The sequence below is a fragment of the Nelumbo nucifera genome, chromosome 1 (assembly GCF_055504915.1).
Source record: "Nelumbo nucifera cultivar China Antique chromosome 1, China Antique-T2T, whole genome shotgun sequence".
In the NCBI taxonomy this organism is placed as follows: domain Eukaryota; kingdom Viridiplantae; phylum Streptophyta; class Magnoliopsida; order Proteales; family Nelumbonaceae; genus Nelumbo; species Nelumbo nucifera.
Genome location: NC_142649.1, coordinates 86,247,192 through 86,257,182, shown reverse-complemented (window position 1 = coordinate 86,257,182; position 9,991 = coordinate 86,247,192). Strand labels below are relative to the sequence as shown.

At 37.4% G+C, this 9,991-nt stretch overlaps 1 pseudogene across 1 annotated transcript; it reads left to right on the top strand.

Moving 5' to 3' along the window:
- The first annotated feature begins 2,497 nt into the window (after window positions 1-2,497).
- LOC148803513 (uncharacterized) lies at window positions 2,498-9,515 on the top strand (annotated as a pseudogene). The gene has a single exon (XR_016076127.1). The product of XR_016076127.1 is annotated as an uncharacterized LOC148803513 (transcript).
- Window positions 9,516-9,991: the final 476 nt, after the last annotated feature.

The following is a 9,991-nucleotide window of genomic DNA, read 5'->3' as shown; positions in this document are numbered from 1 at the left end:
TGTTTAATTAATGTTAACCAGATCACATTCTTTGACACACACTACTGTTAATTAGCCTTTATTGTAATTAAAAGACTAATGTTAATTAATTATTTAATAATTAGCAGTAATCTTTAATTAATTGAAATAAAGAGTAATCTATGATATTAATGTTAATTAATAGGATAAATTGCTGAAACTTCCTCTAAATTTTTTTGTCGTTGCTGAAACCTCCCCTAAAGTTTTGTAATTGTAAGCACCTTCCCTGAACTTTTTGACAGTTGCAAGTAGACTCCTTATGTTAAAATCCTCTAACAAAAGGCATAAAAATGTCCAAAATACTCATGCAGTTACTACTGACGCTGTTTTCAACAGAAAAAAAAACAATAAAACTTTAAAACCATAAAATAAAAGAGAGTTTGAAATTGCAGCTTTACTTTTGAGCGATTGATATGAAGGGAAAATGTGGAAAAGAGATTGGAGATGCTTGGGATAGTGATTGATACGAAAAAGAAATGGAAAATAAACATTTTAGTCAAAAGTAACTACATGAATGGTTGATCACCTGGAAAGAGAAGATGTAATCTCATTTGGTAGAGACAAAGCGACAAACACATGCAATTAAATGAAGATTGAGCCACATGCATGAATTGGTTTCCATGGCTAGACTTATGACTCGTCGTGCTTCACTTTGCAAACCCAAGATAAGGAAAAAGGAAAGAATCTGGTTCTTCTAGAGAGCAATGAATAAAGACAAAACTCTCTATAGCTATTTGGCTTTGACATAGAGATAACCTCCCTTCTTCTTGAAAGCGCGTTATAAGATAATGAATCTTGTGTAGATATACTCTTGAAGAATCAGTACTTTTGTAGTGTATGTACCTCAATTCCCAACTCAAAAGTGAACTCAGCAAGCTTTACCTGTTTGTTCTTGTAGCCTTCTCAGTTTCAGCATGTCAGTGGCCAAATGGTTCTCTAATTTATTATGCATAATATAATGAAAAACAGATGTAGCCTCCCAATGGGAACAGTTAGACTTTTGCCTATACTCTAGATAGGCTCACTTCTTTGTAATTTGGACCACGTAGAGGGACAATTTGGTCCCTCTATCTAAACCATCCATCAGATGGATAACCCTTTGGACCAGCCATGTGTTCACTCCAACGGTCCATGTACAAATGGAGAGACAGATGGGCAGGGCCCTTTTGGGCCCCAAATCATATTGTTGTGTAAGATTGTTTATAAGTCATTTAAGCATCCTTACTAGCAGATCTGTCCCTTAACATAATCAATGATCAATCTCATGGCAGAATATAGAGACAACATTTAAGTTTTTTTTTGATAATTTGATTTTTTTTATTGAGATACATTTTTTATTTATCTTAGTCTTATTAATTAAAACTTTCTAAAATAACTTGGATTTTGGTGAAAAAAAACTTCTGAAATCATAATAGGGTTGATGATAATTTAATATTTCAAAAAATATTATTTAGTGATAATTAGATATTAGGAATTAACTGTAGAAATAGAGAGTTGGTGGGGGGGGGGGGGGTTAGGAAGCTGTTTTAATCATGGGTACGAGTGGGAATTGATTTTCAATCAATCACTAAGTTGTTATATAGCATAAATAGATACATATGGTTAGATAGTAGCATATATTTTCCTTTGAAAACCAAAGTTTTCTTTTTTATTTTCTCCTTGTTAAGAGGTTAATGTTAAACTATTAGTCCAACATTTGGCATTAACTAATGGGTTTTGTTATGGTTCAGACTAAAATGAATAATAGAAGGATAAAATGGAATTTTACATTCAAAATCTCCTGGTTGGTTCAATTTGGATCTTATGACATTGACAATGATATCTTTTCTTGCTAGTAAGTGGTCAACTTATTGCTAGCATTGAAGGCCAGACAATACTTTAATGTCATGATATTGAATTTAATGAATTTCTCCAGCACTGGTGATGCTTTCTTTCTGTATTTCCTTCACCTAAAAAGAACTTGGGGTTTTAACCTTACACAGGGTTATAAACTGAACATGAAATGTGACGATTTCACCTTGACATTACTATTACATGTAGGAAGCATTTCTGGTTGTCGACAAGATATAGGATTGCCAATAAGAATCTGAGTTTCTCATTTCTAAGGAGTTCTTTCATTATTTCTGCTATGGTCCCAGAAGTGGAATTCTGCAACTAAACTGTAATTCCAATCATCCATTGGACAAGTCTATGTAGTATAGACTGAATTGCTATATGGTCATATTTATTTCTCATTACAACATAATCTATATTCCATATTGTTTATTGCATTGATTTCCTTCCTTGGTCCAAGAATTTTAGATCTAGTAACTAGAAAAATTTGGAGAACATGAATTTCTCATTTCTAAAGAGTTCTGCCATGCCTGTCATTTTCTGCTGTGGACCTTATCCTGAGTCCCAATCATCCCAATACCACCAAACCTGTGTTCAGTTCTCAACAGTTTAGTGGCGACCATGAATTTCTGGCCCACCACATAAAATGTAACAAGGAATGAGTCCCTCCACCCAACAATGTTCCATTATAGGTGCAAAGCATAGAATCATTTTTGTAATATGGTACAGTGCAATGGGAATGTCTTTTGCAAATGAAAAAATTGAGAAAAAAACATGGATGTAAAGATATTACAAGATTTGACTTTTCCTACTCAAAGTAGGAAAGACATTCAAACACATACAGAGCAAAAGCTAGTAGTTCCAAGTAAAATGCTAAAAGAGGTGTCATGACCTTCAGCTTACTTTTATGGCAACCAAAATGCTAGACCTGTTAAAAAGCAACAATGGTAAAGATTAGTAAAATCATCAAGTTTCTGACAACAGAGAAAACCAAACCCAAAGCAACCTCACCAGAGGAAGATGTCAACCAGAGAACACAATGAGCAACAAGCAAAAAGAAGTGATATTGCATGGTGAGCTGTCCTGCGAGGGATGCTCGCAGTACATATAAGGTCTCTCTATCCCAATCCAGGTCTCTGAATCCCGATAACAAGACGTTCACTCTGGAGGCCAAATATATAGCTTACCTGATAAAATAACAGTAGGTCCACAGTTTCTCAAGAATCTCAACCTCATCTCTGAACCATCTAATAACCCATGAAAAATCTGCAACCTCTGCCTAGTCAATATCTACAGAAGCCATCAGTTGAATGTCTGGAGTAGGGATCTCATCTCTGCTCTTATTAGACCATCTGACTCGATGGGTTCCAAATAGGACAACAGAATCTTCTGTCCCCAAAAACACCCTGCTCCACAAGAAGGCCTTGGGTTCTGCAAAGAGAAGCCATCAGAATTAAGTTTGACCAAGCTTTAAGGCGGGGGATGCCACTCCATGTAAGTAATTTATATGGTGGATGGAGATCATGGCACAAGAGCCCAAAAGCATACAAAATCATTAAAAGTATGACCAAAATGGGAAATGTAAATTTCTTGATTGTATTGTACAACAAAATAAGTTAAGGCAAAAAAGTCAGAAATATCAACTAAGATATTACTGGTGAATGATGAAAACAAGTAAAATAGAAGACATGGGAATGGATCCTAGTGGATTTGAACCACTATCCTCATGAGATATTGGAGACATGTTCCATTTCTCAAGTGCTCTACCATTTAAGCTAAAGATCCATGTCTAAGTTGCACACAATGATAGATGTGAGTCTCCAAAAGACAAGGAGTAAGAAAACTGCCACTATATTTTTCTATGACATTATTACCATAAAAGTGTAAAAGGTGTTTCATATCATAAACATTAATGACTCACAACCTAGTTTTAAAGTAAGCATAAAAACTGATATTTAAAATATTCATTGAGATAAACAGATCCAAAAGTGGAATTTAAATACAAATCACAATTGAGTTAATCAATGGATCAAGTCATATAAATTGATATCAACCATAGAAAACCTAATCCAATCACTGATAGAATAAAAGCCATAACAAATAGCGAAATAAAGAAATGCAAGTAAGATTCAGATTGGAAAGCATCTAATTCACTCCCCAAACCCAATCCAACAAATGCTGCCTGCACAGGTTCATTTGCTTGAAATGGAAGAACAATTAGATTTCCTAGCATCTGAGTTTTCCTTGAAAACCTTGTTGACCGTATAACAGTAATTAACTGATTATGCGTTCTAGAGATTAGGTGGAAAATCTTCTAACCTAATCCACACCTCATCATTGACAAGGTGTTGGATTTGAGGCCTATGAAAATCAATAATTCTAAGATGCAACAGGGTTCATTTAGCCTGATGATAATGCTTTTCACAGGCAACATTAGCTGAAAAGGAGAGTTGGAATCACCTCTCTCACACATCCCATTTAATATCCAAAATGATTTAATATTTAAAGTAAGCTCTGGATAATTTAATAAGCATGTGAAGTTTTAGAAATATCACAATATATCAGCATTTGTTGTTTCATGAATCGATGTAATGAAATGTAAAGATACTTTCACAAGATTCTGTTGTTTATAGTTAATACATAAATATCCAAGTTGATGTATTTCTTCTTATACAGGCAAGAATACACTAACCAAAGAAATATAAGATCATAGATGTGGCTATAGATGTTTCTATCAACTTCAACTTTCTAACCAAGTGGCAAGGTCATCTTTCATGCAAACAACTTGAGATAAGAACTGAACTCCAACATTAAACAGTTGCAAAACCAGCCAGGTAAATCATAAACAGAACAGAACTGTTTAACCGAGACAATGGGGAAAACCAACCCAAGTGTTTGCAACTTGAGATAAGAACTAAAAAACAAATTCAAATGTTCCACATTAGCTATAGAAGTTTTCTGTTTACTACCAGATTAAGTACCAGCATTGTTAACATAGGAACTTGGAAATGATTCCAATTAACAAAATTGTTTAGAGCCAACATAATTAATCCCAAAGCAAAGGTGCCAAAACTTCAGTGTGATACTGAACTCCAAGACAAAACCTGGTATAAGGAGCTACCTAAGACAACACATACAGGTCTTGTGGTTGTCAAAATTAAAACCAACCTTGAAAGTTCTGTTCTTTGAGTTGCCTCCACAAGCAAAGACTAAAACTTTCTTGCCACATTTAAAATCTCAAAGAAATGTAAATACACAATAACACAGGAACCTACATCAGTTTCTAGTCTATTACAGTTAATTTGACTGCCACCAAATCTGGAAAACTACTTGATGACTGGAATATTTGAACAAATGGGAAAATTCCCGATAGGTACCCTGTACTTTAGGCCGAGTGCCAATTTAGTACCCATACTTTAAATCGTGACAATCTAGTACCCGAACTTTCAATTTGGGACAATTTGGTACCCGACGTTAGATTTCTGACAGTTAGAGGATAAAAAGTCTTAAATACCCCCAGTGCTATTTCGACCGAATAAAATAATTAAAATAACCCATCGAGCAATGCAAGTAGGAACCACTGTTCATACTTGCACTTACAGAGACGTCGAGAACCAGCTCCCTCACGCCGGTGGTGTCAGGCGAATGCGCCACCGGGAAACGGCCTAAAGTACACGATTTAAAGTACGGGTATTAGTTTCTTTATCAAGAAACTAATTGAATCTCGATAAACTGATACATCTCTTCCTGTTGTTCTTCTTCTTCCTCCGCAAAAATATCTGCTTTGAATTGGAGTTCGATTAATTTTACGTTTTAATTACCTGGTCTACTTTTTTCCCCTTGAATCTTTTCATGTAAGAGGAGCTATGTAAATGAAGAAGAAGAGAGCATGGTGCTTTCCAAGATTTTCTTCATCCTGATTATCATTTGCTTCAGTGCCGCTGTCGCCGTTTCTAGTCAACATGGACTTAAAGTCCAATGGTTCTTCTATTCTTGCTAGTATTGAACTCCCCGATCACCTAAGCTTCAATTCAGTCACAGCATCGGAAATTACAGGGTGCCGTCTCACAAAGACAAAGACTTCTTCGCATAAACCAACAGAAGCAACCATTCCAGAGGAAGAAGATGGTGATGACGACAGAGATAAGATAGCAGGAGCTCCACCTCAAACACAGACCGACGACTCATGGAGATGAAGCTGGGAAAAAGGAATCAGTACATCAATCCACCCACAAAGACTTGACCAGAATCCAAACCCTTTTCAGAAGGATTACAGAGAGGATGAACCAGAACACGGTTTCAAGGTTAACAGAGAAGAAGCTGGCAGGGCTGAAGCCTGTGGTTGCACCAGCAGCGGCACCGGAATCTGACACAAGTGGATCAGCTAGAAGACTTGTGGCAACTTTGGAATCCGGTGTCAGCCTCGGGTCAGGCGAGTACTTCATGGACGTTTTTGTGGGTACTCCTCCCAAGCATTTCTCTCTGATTCTTGATGCTGGTAGCAATCTCAACTGGATACAATGTCTTCCCTGCCATGACTGCTTCGAGCAGAATGGCCCCCCATACAATCCGCAGGAATAGTCGTCCTTCCGGAATGTCACCTGCCGTGATCCTCGCAGTCAGCTGATCTCCTCCCCTGATCCCCCACAACCTTGCAAGGCCGATAACCAGTCCTGCCCCTACTTCTACTGGTACGGTGATCGGTCAAACATGACTGGAGATTTTGCCCTGGTGACCTTCACAGTGAACCTGACATCACCAACCGGAAAATCAGAATTCCAGAAAGTTGAGAATGTCATGTTCGGATGTGGACACTGGAACAGAGGCCTCTTCCATGGGGCTGCCGGATTGCTGGGACTGGGGAGGGGCCCCCTTTGTCGGTTCTCCAACCTTTCTTCTCTTCGCTGGCCTCTCTGTCGCTTCTCCAACCGATTTTGAAGAGAAGGGTGGAATGGAAGTGCTAGGAATGAAGAGGAAAGTCGACTCTCTTCTCTTAAGTTCGTTCAACCCAGACTGAAGACATCGTTCGTTCAACCCAGAATGAAGACAACAGGGGATTAGGGAAAGGGAATAAGAAGGGTTTTTTGTAAAGGGTATTTTTGGTATTTTTGAAAATTTTAACCCACACGTGAGTTTCTAACTGACAGAAATCTAATGTCATGTACCAAATTGTCACAAATTGAAAGTTTAGGTACCAAATTGTCCCAAATTGAAAGTTCGGGTACTAGATTGTCACGATTTAAAGTACGGGTACTAAATTGGCACTTGGCCTAAAGTACAGGGTACCCATCGGGAATTTTCCCTAATTTTTATTGCAATCATAATTCAAATACACTATACTCAAATATTGATTAAATAATAACAGGCAAAACTTTGATAAGGTTAGACTGAGCTAGAAGCCTAGAACAAACACGATGGTGAATAAGTTGTAGGGGATCCTACAGAATCAAGAAATCAATCAGAATACCCCATGCATAATCAGACTGAAATCCTATTATATGCATCAATTCTAGGTCCTTTTAGTCTGGGTCTGATACAGAGGACTTCAGGGCCAACCCATCAAATAATTGGTACTAATTGAGCATATGGAATTTTAGAATATTTCTAGAGGAAAAACATCAAAATCCAAGCTATGCAGCACACATATAGTTAAATAACAAATGGGAAAAGGTGAACTTACCTTTCTTTTATTTTTGGTAATAGGTGAACTTACTTTCTTCACTGCTATAAAATTAAAGTGTATAATCACATATTATAATATAAAAATCAACTTAATCTGGTATATGAGATTGCACCTGATTTTTAACAGTTCTTAAATCAATATTGTCCAAATTAGACCCTATTATTATGCATTACAATTTGAGTGTGCACTGAGCATGATTATAGGTGCCATGTAGGTATCTTGGCAATTGGGTAGCTCATTGACTCCCATGGAGGATAGCAGAGAACAAACTTCAGTGTATAAAACCCATTACACAGAGATCAAAAGTGGTAAAGAAAAGAAAATAGCAGTCATGCTTGAGATAAATGTATTGAATAACTTTGTTAGTAAGCTTACAAAAATCAAAACCAGCAAACCATGTACAGAAATTTCTATAAAGTACCAGCTGTGCTGTGCTACCATCTGCCATACAGATTTTCACACGTCATATTTCAGATGTTCATGCTGCTGGGTCCTTCATGTAATCATCTCTGGCACTAGATTACTATTTAACAACTCTTACAGTCTCACTCTCCCTCTTCTCTATTTTTCCCTGTCTTTGTCCTCCATCCTGTTTTCTTCTCTACACCCGTCTCTTTTACTCCTTGTAAAATTTTCATTTTTTTTTCTTTCCTTTGTTTCCCTTTTTTTCATATTTTTCCTCATTGTCTACCTCTCTTTTTTCTTTTTTTTTTCCCTCCCATTTTCTTCTTCTTCTTTTTTTCTTGATCTGTTATTCTGCTTCTACTGTCTTTGCTCTCTGCTTTTGCATTCATAGTCAGAATTTAATAACTATCCAGCCAGGATATGCATATTACATAAATGAATTCATGAGGGCAACTGTCATGATTGAGGTTAACTGATACAACAGTAAGAATTTTGTTGCAGCTGAAAAGGAAATGATGAATCACAAAATCAATGCCAAGATCCTTACCTGGGAGGGAGAAACGAGGCTTTAAGAGACCTGGTATGAAGGGGTTAATCTATATAAGTCATTCTAACACATAAACTTGCTTTTGACTTCAATAATAACATAATGACAAGTATCCGTAATAACCTAAAACAACTTCCTAAATCCTAAAGCAGAAAATTTCCAGATTTTGGTACTTCCAAATATCCCTGTAACCAAGTTAATCCAAAACCAATCAAGAAATCAAGCAGAACAGAACATTAACAAGACAAATATAAGCAAGATAAGTAGCATAAACATGAATATGCTAAGTATATTTTGAGCTGCACAGGAGAAAACGAAGGATGAATTAAGTGATGAGCTTCAGACTCTCGAACAGGCTATGATCGAGCGCTTAACTGCTCCGCTTCTAGGTAGAGGAGGCAAACGCCCTTTGTGCTTCTTCCACAACATTCCTTGGCGCGCAGGCTGTCTCAATTCTTGAATCCCCGTGGACATCTCCAAACCTGACCTAAATAAAGGAGGAATTCGAGAAGAGCTATGTACATGAGGGCGAAAAGAAGAGAAGACATGGATGAGAGAGAGAGAGAGAGAGAGAAGGGATTTGGGAAGTCTGAAACAAGAGGAGTGATATGGGTGTGGGCGCACTTGTTCCGACTTCCAATTGGAGATGGGCTAACTGTCTTCAGGATTGCACATAAGAATGTGACGAGCGAGGAGCTTCAACTTGTGGAACAAACAGTTGAGGATTTGGCGCTTAATTCTTCCTCTGCAGGGAACAATAAATGTTGAAGGTGGGCTTCGGCAAGCAAGAGATTTTACCTCTTCAACAACCTCCACTTTCATCTGCTTATCAGCCTCCATGTCCATGAACGAGCAGAAAAAACGAAGAGAGTGAACACAGAGAGACAAGAGAAAGGATACTTGAAACAAGAGGAGACAACGTTGGATGTCATTTTGGATTTCGATACGAGGAGATATATATAGGGGAGAGAGAGAGAGAGAGAAAGAGAGACCCCAGAAAGGAAGCTCAGCTGAAATTGATGAAGAGTACCGTCTTCAGAGTATGATTGAAAGGTCGAAGAAAGTGAATCTTCCGTGGTTGTAGGCCTTGTGAATTTGTCGTTCGCTCCCCTCGCACTCCCACAATACATCTAACCGTGCATTGAGAACATCTTCGTGACAATTTGAGAGATATTCCCAATGCACGCTAAACGTGCATGTCGGCCGCGTGCTGCAGTGAACTGTCGGGGTATTGCGGAACTTGGAAGCGTTTTATCGGTAGCAGTAACGTTTGAAAATTTGATTGCCGGCTCAATCGGCTGGTTCTTTTATATCATGTGAGAAAAAAATAGTCAATATTTATTAATTTATTCATAGCCTTTTCTTTCTTTGCTTCTTACTTTTTACATGTCCACCTGCGCAACTAGTTGGATCGGAATTGGATGACTTGATGTTTGGATGTTTGTTTAATGGATAAATAATTAAATTATGAATATATGAAAATATACTAATCAACCGACTCAAAA